At 37.4% G+C, this 11,134-nt stretch overlaps 1 long non-coding RNA gene across 1 annotated transcript in view; it reads left to right on the forward strand.

The window, feature by feature from the left end:
* LOC118765300 overlaps positions 1–11,134 on the forward strand; it is a 376,738-nt gene that overhangs the window by 109,304 nt on the left and 256,300 nt on the right. The gene's annotated exons all lie outside the window — the stretch shown is intronic.

Here is an 11,134-nt window from a genome sequence, read left to right on the forward strand (position 1 = left end):
CTACTAAATCCACTCACAAGGATTTGGTCAGCCAGGGCAATAACAGAAGATATTTGCCCAAGGTGCCATAGTCTAGGATTTAAGCAGGAACCATGTGGTTGGAAAGCAAGCTTCTTACCACACGGCCATGCTTGTGCTTGTGTGTGTGTGTGTATTAAACTTGTACCATAAGATATTCAATAATCTAATATTTTTGAGGGGAAGGAAAGTTCAGACACAACCTTCAGTTCTCCTTATTCTTTGAAAATGGTTATTTTTCACATGTATAACCAGTTTATTAAATATTGTAGGGTAAAAGTTTATTATGGAACAACCATTTCAGCCCACAAAAATTATAAAAATTTATATGAAACTTGGTTGTTGTTTCTAGCAGGTCAAGTGATCACAGCTTTAATATTTTTACCTTTGTTATTTGCAGTGGAGTCTGTTCTTTCTGGAGCTTCTCCCTTTTTCTTTAATATCCAGAAGTCCTACAATTACTAAACTTGTGTGTCAGTGTGTTGGTCACTATGTAACTACTGCCTGTCTCTGTGTATATTCATGAAGAAAAGAAGCAAAAAGCAAAGAGGCTATGTGGATTCTCTTGCATATTCTCTAAAAAAATTCTTTTCTAATTAATATTTTCCCTTAAGAAATTTCCTTAACTTAAAATTTATTTAGATCTTTGATTAGCTAAAATAAATAATTGAAAAAAAATTCTTTTGACTATTTCATGGCGCTTACTGTTTCTTTTTAAAATGTCTTTTCCATTTACTTTTTGTCAGTTTATGAAATTTATCTTTCTAAGCTTCTTGTTAAATGATAAAAATAATAATAATGTAGTCGGTTTTATACTTTCTGAATTTTGTCTGTGTAACAAATGCTTTTCTGTTTGTAAAAAGCATTTCCTGTAAAAAAGAGTAGACTAGAAAGAAAAATACAGGTGCAGGAATGATATTCTTAATTAATTAAACCTGGAAAAGTACAAAACAAGAAGTGAAAGCTTTAGAATATTTGGAATTTAAATTTAAATATTATGCCTTTTGGGTTAATTCAAATAGAAAAAACAATTTACTCTCATTTTACTTCTGAATTCATTTATTCATGACTATTGGTAAATATTTCATTACCCTCTGATGGAGGAGTAGTGCCCAAAACATTAAACTTTGTGGAAAAATAAATGATTCCATTTTGTAAAGTTTTTGTATCACTATCTACCAATGTTGGATTGAATTTTACTGTTTTGCTATGATTACATAAATTTTAAATTCCACATTGTCATTAAGTTCTGAAATAACATTATCAACTTTGAACAAAGCACATCTGCATAAAGTGTACATTGTAATAATTCTATACAGTTGTGTGAGTGTGTGTGTGTGTGTGAGTGAGTGAGGAAGAGACAGAGACAGTGAATGGCTGAGTGCATCTATCTGCACATGCATAGATAAACTCTTACAAATTCTTGATTTAAGATGAGTTGATGAATGAATCCCTACACAGTAGCTTGACTTGTTAGAAATATCAGCAGAAGTCTATCAAATCAGACCCTGTTGCTTTAAGTAATGAAAAGATATTAGATAATGTAGTATTAGTTACACAAAAAGATGGAACAGCCATTGCTGGAATGCTTTTGATCATAGGTCTGCTCAATAAAGGCTGACCTGAAGTTAAGCAGTAACAACTTGACCTCAGAACAGATGCTTAATTTTATGCCCTATCATTGATGTAATTAAATTGTTCCCAAATTGAAGTATCATTTCTACATTTTGGACTCTATTATGTGTATTAGCAGTTCACACCAAGGGGCCATGCTGTGAATTTTGGTAGTTCATCATTGGCTATGTTCTGTATTTTGACAGTTCACCATTCGGTCATACTCTGTTTCTTGGCAATCACAATTGGGACATGCTGTGTATCTTCACAGTTTTGTCTATTTGAACAACCGAAGCTGTGTATAATTAATGAGAATGTCCGTGATATTTCAATTTCCAATTTTAATTCTCCCATCTGTGTAATTTAAATATATGAGAAGCATTTAGAGACTGACTTCTCTCTGTATATCATACACTGTCCATATGAGCCACCAAGTTATGTGATCCACTCCCACCATTTGCTGGGCGAGTCATTGTGTGACAGAACTTCTTTCTACAAGCAACGCTTACAAGGAAATTTTAATTTAATGCTCTCAGATTAAAATACTTGTTAAATATCCCATATTGTTACTTCTTTTAGCAATGAACTGTATCTCTTTATAGTACCTAATCATAGCTCTGTGGATTTAGCCATTTGAGAGTTAAGTTTTTTTAGTGCAATGTTGTCAACAGGATATGAACAACAAATCCTATCAACCCAACCAGTTGTGCTTCTCTATTCTTGTAAGGTGTATTGTTTAAAGTACTTTTTTTTTTGGTACATTAGCACAATTTCCTTTCCCTCTATTTTTCTTCGCTCTGTTATTTCTAGGTTCTATTGTGTTCTATGTTAAAAAAACAACAAACAAAAAATCTAATTATATTTCAATTCTTTTTTTTTTCATATACCATATCTATCAGTTTGTATGTTTTTGTTTTTGAGGAATAAACATACAAATAAATTTATTTGGATCTAAAGAAATAAAGAAAAATGCTTGGTCATGTGATATAAATTAAGGGTCAAAGAGCTTAAAATGATTCGATTAGGTCATCGTTGATGATAAAATATTCCCAAACAAACAGTGTATTTTATTTATTATTTTGCTTTGAGATCAATAACTAACAACTAACAAGAGAAAGTGCCATGCAAAAATCTCTCCATGTGCCACCCCTGCTTGTTCTTCTTCACCCAGTTCCATCTCCATCTCACCATCTAATACTACACAAATATTTCCATATACCACCCCTACCTACAGTTGTTTCATTCCAGAGAGTGCTTTGGTTCAAAGGATTCTGAATGGGGTAGAATGGGTGAAGACTGTTACACGGCCAATTATAACCACACCCCCAGCACCTCCACCATTACCACATATTTTCCCACTGTGTGACAAAGGATTCAGCTATCTTGGAGCCTGCATTCCATATTTTTATTGCCATCCCCCATCTCTCTCTCTCTCTCATCCCCCCACACTAACACACATGCACTCACTCACTTGCACACATAAATATATCTATGTATGTTTGCTAATATGCACTAGCACACACACACACATGCATTTATGCATGCATGTACTTAAGTATGCATGTATACCCACACACATCCAAACTTACACATACAAATGCACAGGCATACAAGGATTCCCATACTCAGAGATAGAAAACCACAGAGGCAGCACAGATTTTCAAACACAACCATATACATACACTTATTCGAAAAGTGTGTGTCTATGGTGGTAAGTAGTTGAAATTTGTGGGTGTTTGAGGTGTGTATAACCTATGTGCATTCTCCTTCTTTTGTGTGTGTGTGTGTGTATATATATATATATATATATATATATATATATAGGTGCAGGAGTGGCTGTGTGGTAAGAAGCTTGCTTACCAACCACATGTTTCCAGGTTCAGTCCCACTGCGTGGCACCTTGGGCAAGTAAGTTTCTGCTACTATAAGCCTCGGGCCGACAAAACCCTTGTAAGTGGATTTAGTAGATGGAAACTGAAGGAAGCCTGTCTATATATATGTGTGTGTGTGTGTGTGCGTTTGTGCATGTGTGTGTGTATGTTTGTCCCCCAACACACACACACATTGCTTGACAACTGATGCTGGTTCGGTAGAAACTTAGCAGTTCAGCAAAAGAGACTGATAGAATAAGTACTAGGCTTACAAAGAATAAGTCCTAGAGTCAGTTTGCTCGACTAAAGATGGTGCTCCAGCATGGCCACAGTCAAATGACTAAAACAAATAAAAGAATAAAACAATAAAAGAATACACACACACATATACACATACATATAATATATATATATATATATCATAAATGTATATATATTATATATAAATAAATACTATATACACTCTCTCTCTCTCTCGCTCTCTCTCTCTCTCTATATATATATATATATACATATGGACACACATTCTCACCTCCCTGCACACACACACTTTAACATACCCTAACATACACATTAATGCAGACATATTAACACACATACACAAATAACCGAGTGCACACGTACCCAGTTTACACAAAAAACATTTATTAAACCATACACAGTGTCTGCCCAGGCTCTCCATGCTCAAACACACACAGACACATAAAGTAGCACAGGCACACACACACACACACACACAACACACACACACACATACATGCACCCACACACACACATGCTTGTGATCTTGTGCATGAAATATAAAAAAATGCTTATCACTCTGCACACATGCATACATAATCATTTAGACACCCGGATACACAAACATAACATTTACCCAAATACCCATTGATTTAACCAACCCCTCCACCCCTAATACACACTCACTCACACATACACACTTTCCCAGCCACCACCTCCCTTCTTCCACATACACACTGTACTACACCACCTCATATACACACACATACATTTACATGCACACACACACTGTATCATGAACATACATTGTTATATATATATATATATACACATTATTATCCTTCTTATTATACATTCGCAAACACATACGCATATATGTATAAGCGTACACCTTTTTCTGTATTCTTCCACAAGCTGATAGCAATACACTACCCTTTAAAGTTACCCACCCTGCATTCCACGCTCTTTCTGCCTTCTCTTCCTCCTCTTTGATTGTTTTTCTTTTTTTCTTTTTTCCTTTTTTTTCTTTTTTTTATTAATGGGGTACAGGTTAACAAAAGAACATGTTACATTAATGAATGAACATAAACAATAAGAACTGGTAAACAACTAGAACAACAACTGCAACAGCATCATCATCATCATCATCATCATCGTGATCATCGTTATTCTCGTAATCATCAAGATCAAGAAGAATATAGGGAAACAACAGCATCAGTAACAACAACATGCGCCTCTACACAGATGCGCATTCTCATACGCGTACACATGCTGAACACGGGAAACTAACTCATCAAATCAATAGAGCGTTAAAATACACAAAGACATACACACAAACACATACACTCACACACACACACACACATGCACACACACAACATGTATAAAATGGCAATACCAGCAATTAAAACAACTATAACAACACATGAAAAATTAAAGGAACATATAACAACAATAAGAACAACATTACACAAAAATATGGCAAAAAATAAGGAGCAAAAATCAATAAACAACCAACGAAACACCAAAAAGTACAAAAATAATAGAGACACAAGAAGAAGAAGAAGAAGAAGAAGAAGAAGAAGAAGATAAAGAGTATAACAACACCTAACAACAAGACCGGGATCAGGAGCACAAAAGAAAAGAAGAGAACAAATTATAACAGTGATAACAACAGCAACAACAAGGAGAACAACAACATATGAAAAGCAAAAAACAACAACAACAACAGCAGCATATTACAATAAAAAAAATATCAAAAAGAAAGAAGAATTGCAGATAAAAACAAAAAAAACGACAATTCAAAGAAAAAAACGCAACAACACAAAAAAAGCCCCGAATAACAAGAATAACAAAATTAATTTGTAAACTTGATAATAAATAAGAACTCAACCAATAACATGCTATCAACTAATCACACAATGGCGAGCCGGTCACATGTTGAATGCATCAATCACATGATCAACGACACGTCAGTCACATGATGGTAAGCTGATCACATGAGAGCCGCTGAGGTTCCAACACTAGGCAATAAAATGGAAATCACCCATTAAGTAAACCGCTTACTGTTGGTGATGCTGATGGTTGTGGTGGTGATGATGATGATGATGTTGGTGATGTGGATGGTAGTAGTGGTTGTAGTGGTGTTGGTTGGTTGGTTGGTAGTGGCAGTGTTGATTTTTAACATTTATGGTCATCTAAGTCTCCTTGTTCTGCTATATATATATATATATATATATATATATATATATACACACTTACAAGTATATTTATTCTCTGCATGTTTGTCTCTCTCTCTGTATATATCTCTTCCCACCCCTCTCTCTCTCTCTCTTTCTATTTCTGTATATATCTCTCCCCACCCCTCTCTCTCTCTCTTTCTAGCTTTGTATATTTCTCTCCCCACCCTCCCTCTCTCTCTCCCTGTGTGTATTTTAATAAATAGCATTATCTGTATACCTATCTATCTACCTATCAGCACACACAGTCACACACACACACACACAGACACACACACACACAGTCATTTAACATCAAAACTTCCCATGCCGGCAATATATTATGTGTGTGTGTGTGTGTGTGTGTGTGTGTGTGTGTGTGTGTGTGTGTGTGTGTGTGTGTATCGTGCAGGTGCCGGCATGGCTGTGTTAAGAAGTTTACTTCCCGACCACATTGTTTCATTTTCAATCTCACTGCACAGCACCTTGGGCAAGTGTCTTTAGCTGTACTAGCCTTGGGCTGACCAAAGACTTGTGAGTGGATTTGGTATATGGAAACTGAAAGATATCCATCATATATATATATATATATATATATATATATATATATGCACATATAATGTATGTGTATACTAGCAGTATCGCCTGGCATTGCTCGGGTTTGTTTCGACCCTTTAGAATTAGAATTTTTGAAAAGTAAAAATTTTGCATTATGTAGCTTGTTATTCTCTTTAAGTGAACATTTTCTTGGTTGAAATATACCGAAAAATGGCAACACAGCAGTCAAAAAATCGTAAAAATAGGGATTTTCATAGAAAAAAAGCACCTTTTTGATGTAAATAATATTTGGTGTTAACATGGTCCAATTTGAATTTTTTCTTCTACAGAAGGAAGAGCAAGGCTTCTTCTATCAAACTCTCAATTTTGGTCAACTTGCGCCACAGGGTCTCGGAGGAGATATTGTTAGTTGAAGGCTACCAAACCTGCCATACACAGACAACTTCAGCTTTATACATATAGAGATATATATGCACATATAATGTATATGAAGATGTGTGTCTGTGTGTGTTACCATTTCCTTACATTGATACTGAATGATAGTTATAAACCAGTGTTAACCCCCATGCAAGTGATGTCCCTCATTCCCAACCAGATCATAGCAAAATTTACTTTACTTGGAAACAGGTGGGGTTTGGTGACAGGAAGGTCCTCCGGCTGTAGAAAATCTGCTTTTGGCAGATTTCATCTGATCCATGCAAGCATGGAAAAGTGGATGTTAAAATGATGATGTTGATGAATACACACACACACACACACACACACACACACACAAGCAAGCAAGCATGTATCTATAAATCCGCTTCTCTTCTCACATTCTTACAACCTACACACACATCTACACACCATGTCCTTTTCCCTCATCCTTTCTCTGTCTACTCTATTATTACTACTATTCTGCTGTTCTTCATCTCTTTCTGATTTGGCTGTCATCAACATCTCTCCCTCTCTTCTACCTGCCTTCCCAACTTCTATATAACATTGGTCATCTCTCCACCCTTGTCCACTATTCAACTCCACCCAGTCTCTGCAGTCATAACTAATTCTCCCCTACTTTCACTCTCACCTGCATTTATCATTGATCCCTCCTCTACCCTTGCTCTTTATTCATTAAACTCTTCTCCACCCTCTTTCTTCATTTCTAAGCATCTCCCACTCTCCTTTTACACTTTTGTAAACTCTACTCACCCACACTTCTTGTCTTTCTGTCCCCATGCAATCCTAATTGCCTACTTATATACCCGAAAGGTCTATCCTTACACCTCATTACCATTATTTTATTTAGCTTTCCAGCCCCATCCTGGTTACCTCCGCTTGTATAATGAGGGTAGACATGTGTATTCTCTACAGCAAGAACCCAGTTCTGTTCTGACTCCCTCTTTCATATTTTAATCTCTCATCTCCTAGTATAAACCACCTTCCACTTGACTACAGATCCCCTCAGCTGAAGGGGATTTGTAAACTGCATGGCAATCTGACTAGAACTGATGCTACAAAAAAAACCCCACCCACTACACTCTGTAAAGTGGTTGGCATTAGGCAGAGCATCCAGTCATGCCAAAGGAGATCTTGGAGCATGATGCAGTCCTCGGACTAATTGGATTCTGTCAAATTGTCCAACTCATGCCAGCATAAAAGTTAGATGGTAATGATGGCTATATATATAAGCATATATATAAATATATTTAATAAACAACAGTTTGACTCAAATGAAGAGTGAGAGATTTGAGAGAAGCTCAAGAGGGTTCAAAATGTTAGGCCTCTATTGGTCATCTTGGGTCACCAGCTATTTTCTTTATTCTTAGGCCGTGTACTTGGACAAGATGTTGGCCGGATGCTATTGCTACTTCAGTAGCAAGCAGCACTAAAATGTATTCATCAACATCAGTTCCTTGTAATGGGTACCATTTATTGTAGAGTGGGATGTTAGTATGGGTCAGTAGCTCTGTTGTCATTCAGGGGACATGTAAACCCATTAGTGGCAACAGCCTTTATGCGGCAGTAATCAAATTTGAAGGTGTTGGATTACAAGTGAGGCTGGATGATCAGCATGGACAGGAGTTGTAATCTATTCTGGTGTTAGGGATTAAATACCTCACCCTTGGGCATGGGACAGCTAGGCCTAGGGTGGCATATCTGGAATGTCAGCTGCTAGAGACTTCACATTATCAAAGAGAGAGTAATTCTAATGGCAACAATAAGAGAGTTTAACCTTTCTGTTGTGAGTGTGTGTCATTATCATCGTTGATTTAATGTCTGCGAGGGTTGGCTGAAAAGCTGGTTGACCAAGATACTCTCATGGAATGTGACCAGATGAGGTTTATTTTTGAACACAGTCCCCCTTGCAGTCCATACACTTCTATCATTGGTGATGCAGTGCTTAGGTCCCATTAGTGAAGAAGCTTTTATCCTGTTGGTCAAAAAAGGTCATCAATAGCAGATATGATGTCATCACCTCTGCAATACTGGTTCCCAACCAAGTGTTTTCTCATATTTTGGGAACAGATGATAGCCAGATGGGGCCAAATCAGGAGAATAAGGATAGTAATGTATCACTTCAAAGCCACAATCATGCACAACAGCCATTGAAAACAAGGACTTGTGTGCTGATGTAACAAGACTCCTTTGTCAGTTTCCCTAGACATTTGGTCTTGATAGCCTTTCATAACTTCCTCAGCATGTTTGCATAGTACTCTCCACTGATGGTGTGGCCCTTTTCAAGATAGTCAATAAGCACAATGCCTTTGGAATCCAAAAGAACCTGAGGTCATCGCCTTTTCTGCAAATGAAACAACCTTGTCCTTCTTTGGAGTAGGTGAGAGGAGTGATTCCATTGCATGAATTGCTTCTTTGCCTCTGGCTCAAAGTGATGAAGCCAACACTTATCTTGAGCTAGGAAACATTCAAGGAAACCAGCTGGATCTACCTCAAACAATGTCAGATTTTCCTATGATGTGATCAACCTGCTGTGTTTTTGGTCAGGTGTCAAAAAATGTGGCACCAACCATGCAAAAATGTGCAGAATATTCTCAATTACCTCACGAGATATGCTAATAGCATTGGTTATTCGGTATACAGTCTGTTGCCTGTCATCCATCATCATATTTTCCTCACAGGGATCTTGTTTCATCAGGACAATGCTCCAGCACTCAAGTCCTTGCTTCTAAGGGACTCTGTGTGTGACTGTGGCTTTGAACTGGTTGGTCACCCTCCCTGTTCTCCTGATTTGGCCCCATTTGACTATTATCTGTTTCCCAACCTGAAAAGACACTCGACTAGGAACCAATATTCCAGTGATGGTGATGCATCTGCTGTTGATGGCTTTTTTGACGAACAGGATGAAAGCCTCTTCATCAATGAGATCTAAGCACTGCATCACTGATGGAAGAAGTGTTGTCTGGACCACAAGGGAACTGTATTAAAAAATAAACCTCATTTGGTGCTTGCATGGGTTGGACAGAATTCATTGAAGCAGATTTTCTATGGTCAGATGTCCTTCATTTTGTCAACCTTCACTTGTTTCCAAGTAAGATAATATTTCCCCATAGCCAGACATATCTTCATAGAAGATTGGAAATAAAAGATACTGTTTGTATTATGGTGACACTCATTTACAACTATCATGCGATGTCAAAACAAGGAGCCATGAATACCTTCCCATATATATATATATATATATAATATATATATATATAGAGAGAGAGAGAGAGAGGTAAGATATAAGTGACTGAGACCTTTAGTGATATGTTGTGCTTGAGAAGACACATCAAGCCAAGTGAAATCATAGTTATGGCCAATGCTGATGTCACGTAACTGGCACTCGTGCCAGTGGCACTTAAAGAGCACCTTTTGAGTGTTGGGCCTCATGGAGGCAATGAAGAATGACCGAGATCTTTGGCATTATGTCGTGCTTGAGAAGAAGAAGACCCATCAAGCCGAGCAAACTCAGTCATGGAAGATACTGGTGTCATGCAAATGGCACCCAGGCCAGTGGTACATAAAAGCACCCATTACACTCTCAGAATGGTTGGTGTCAGGAAGGGCATCCAGCTGTAGAAACTCTGCCAGATCAGACTGGAGCCTGGTGCAGCCTCCCAGCGTACAAGCCCTGGTCAAACTGTCCAACTCATGCCAGCATGGACAACAGACGTTAAATGATGATGATGATGATGATGATCATAATGATGATAAAACAATCTTCTTTCAGTTTCTGTCCATCAAATTCATTCACAAGGCTTCGGTTGGTCAGAGGCAAAAGACATGGGACTGAATCTAAAACTATGAAGTTGAGAAGTGAACTTCTTAATCACAAAGCCATGCTTGTATATACTTATAGATATGCACTCATACAGCTTAGATGTGTGTGTGTGTGTGTGTGTGTGTGTGCACTTATGTTTTATCGTCATCATCATCATCATCGTTTTTGCATTTACTCGTCCATGCTTCCATGAAGCAGATGAAACTTTGTTGCAATAGAATTTACTGTTGGCCTCCACCCTTCCTAACACCGACCTACACCTGTTTCCAAGCAAGACGGTAATTCGCCCAGCAGGTTCATACTTGGGGACTACAGACAAATGACAATGCATAAACAGTGACACTATGCTTATAATC

The sequence above is a fragment of the Octopus sinensis genome, linkage group LG11, assembly GCF_006345805.1.
Source record: "Octopus sinensis linkage group LG11, ASM634580v1, whole genome shotgun sequence".
Classification (NCBI taxonomy): domain Eukaryota; kingdom Metazoa; phylum Mollusca; class Cephalopoda; order Octopoda; family Octopodidae; genus Octopus; species Octopus sinensis.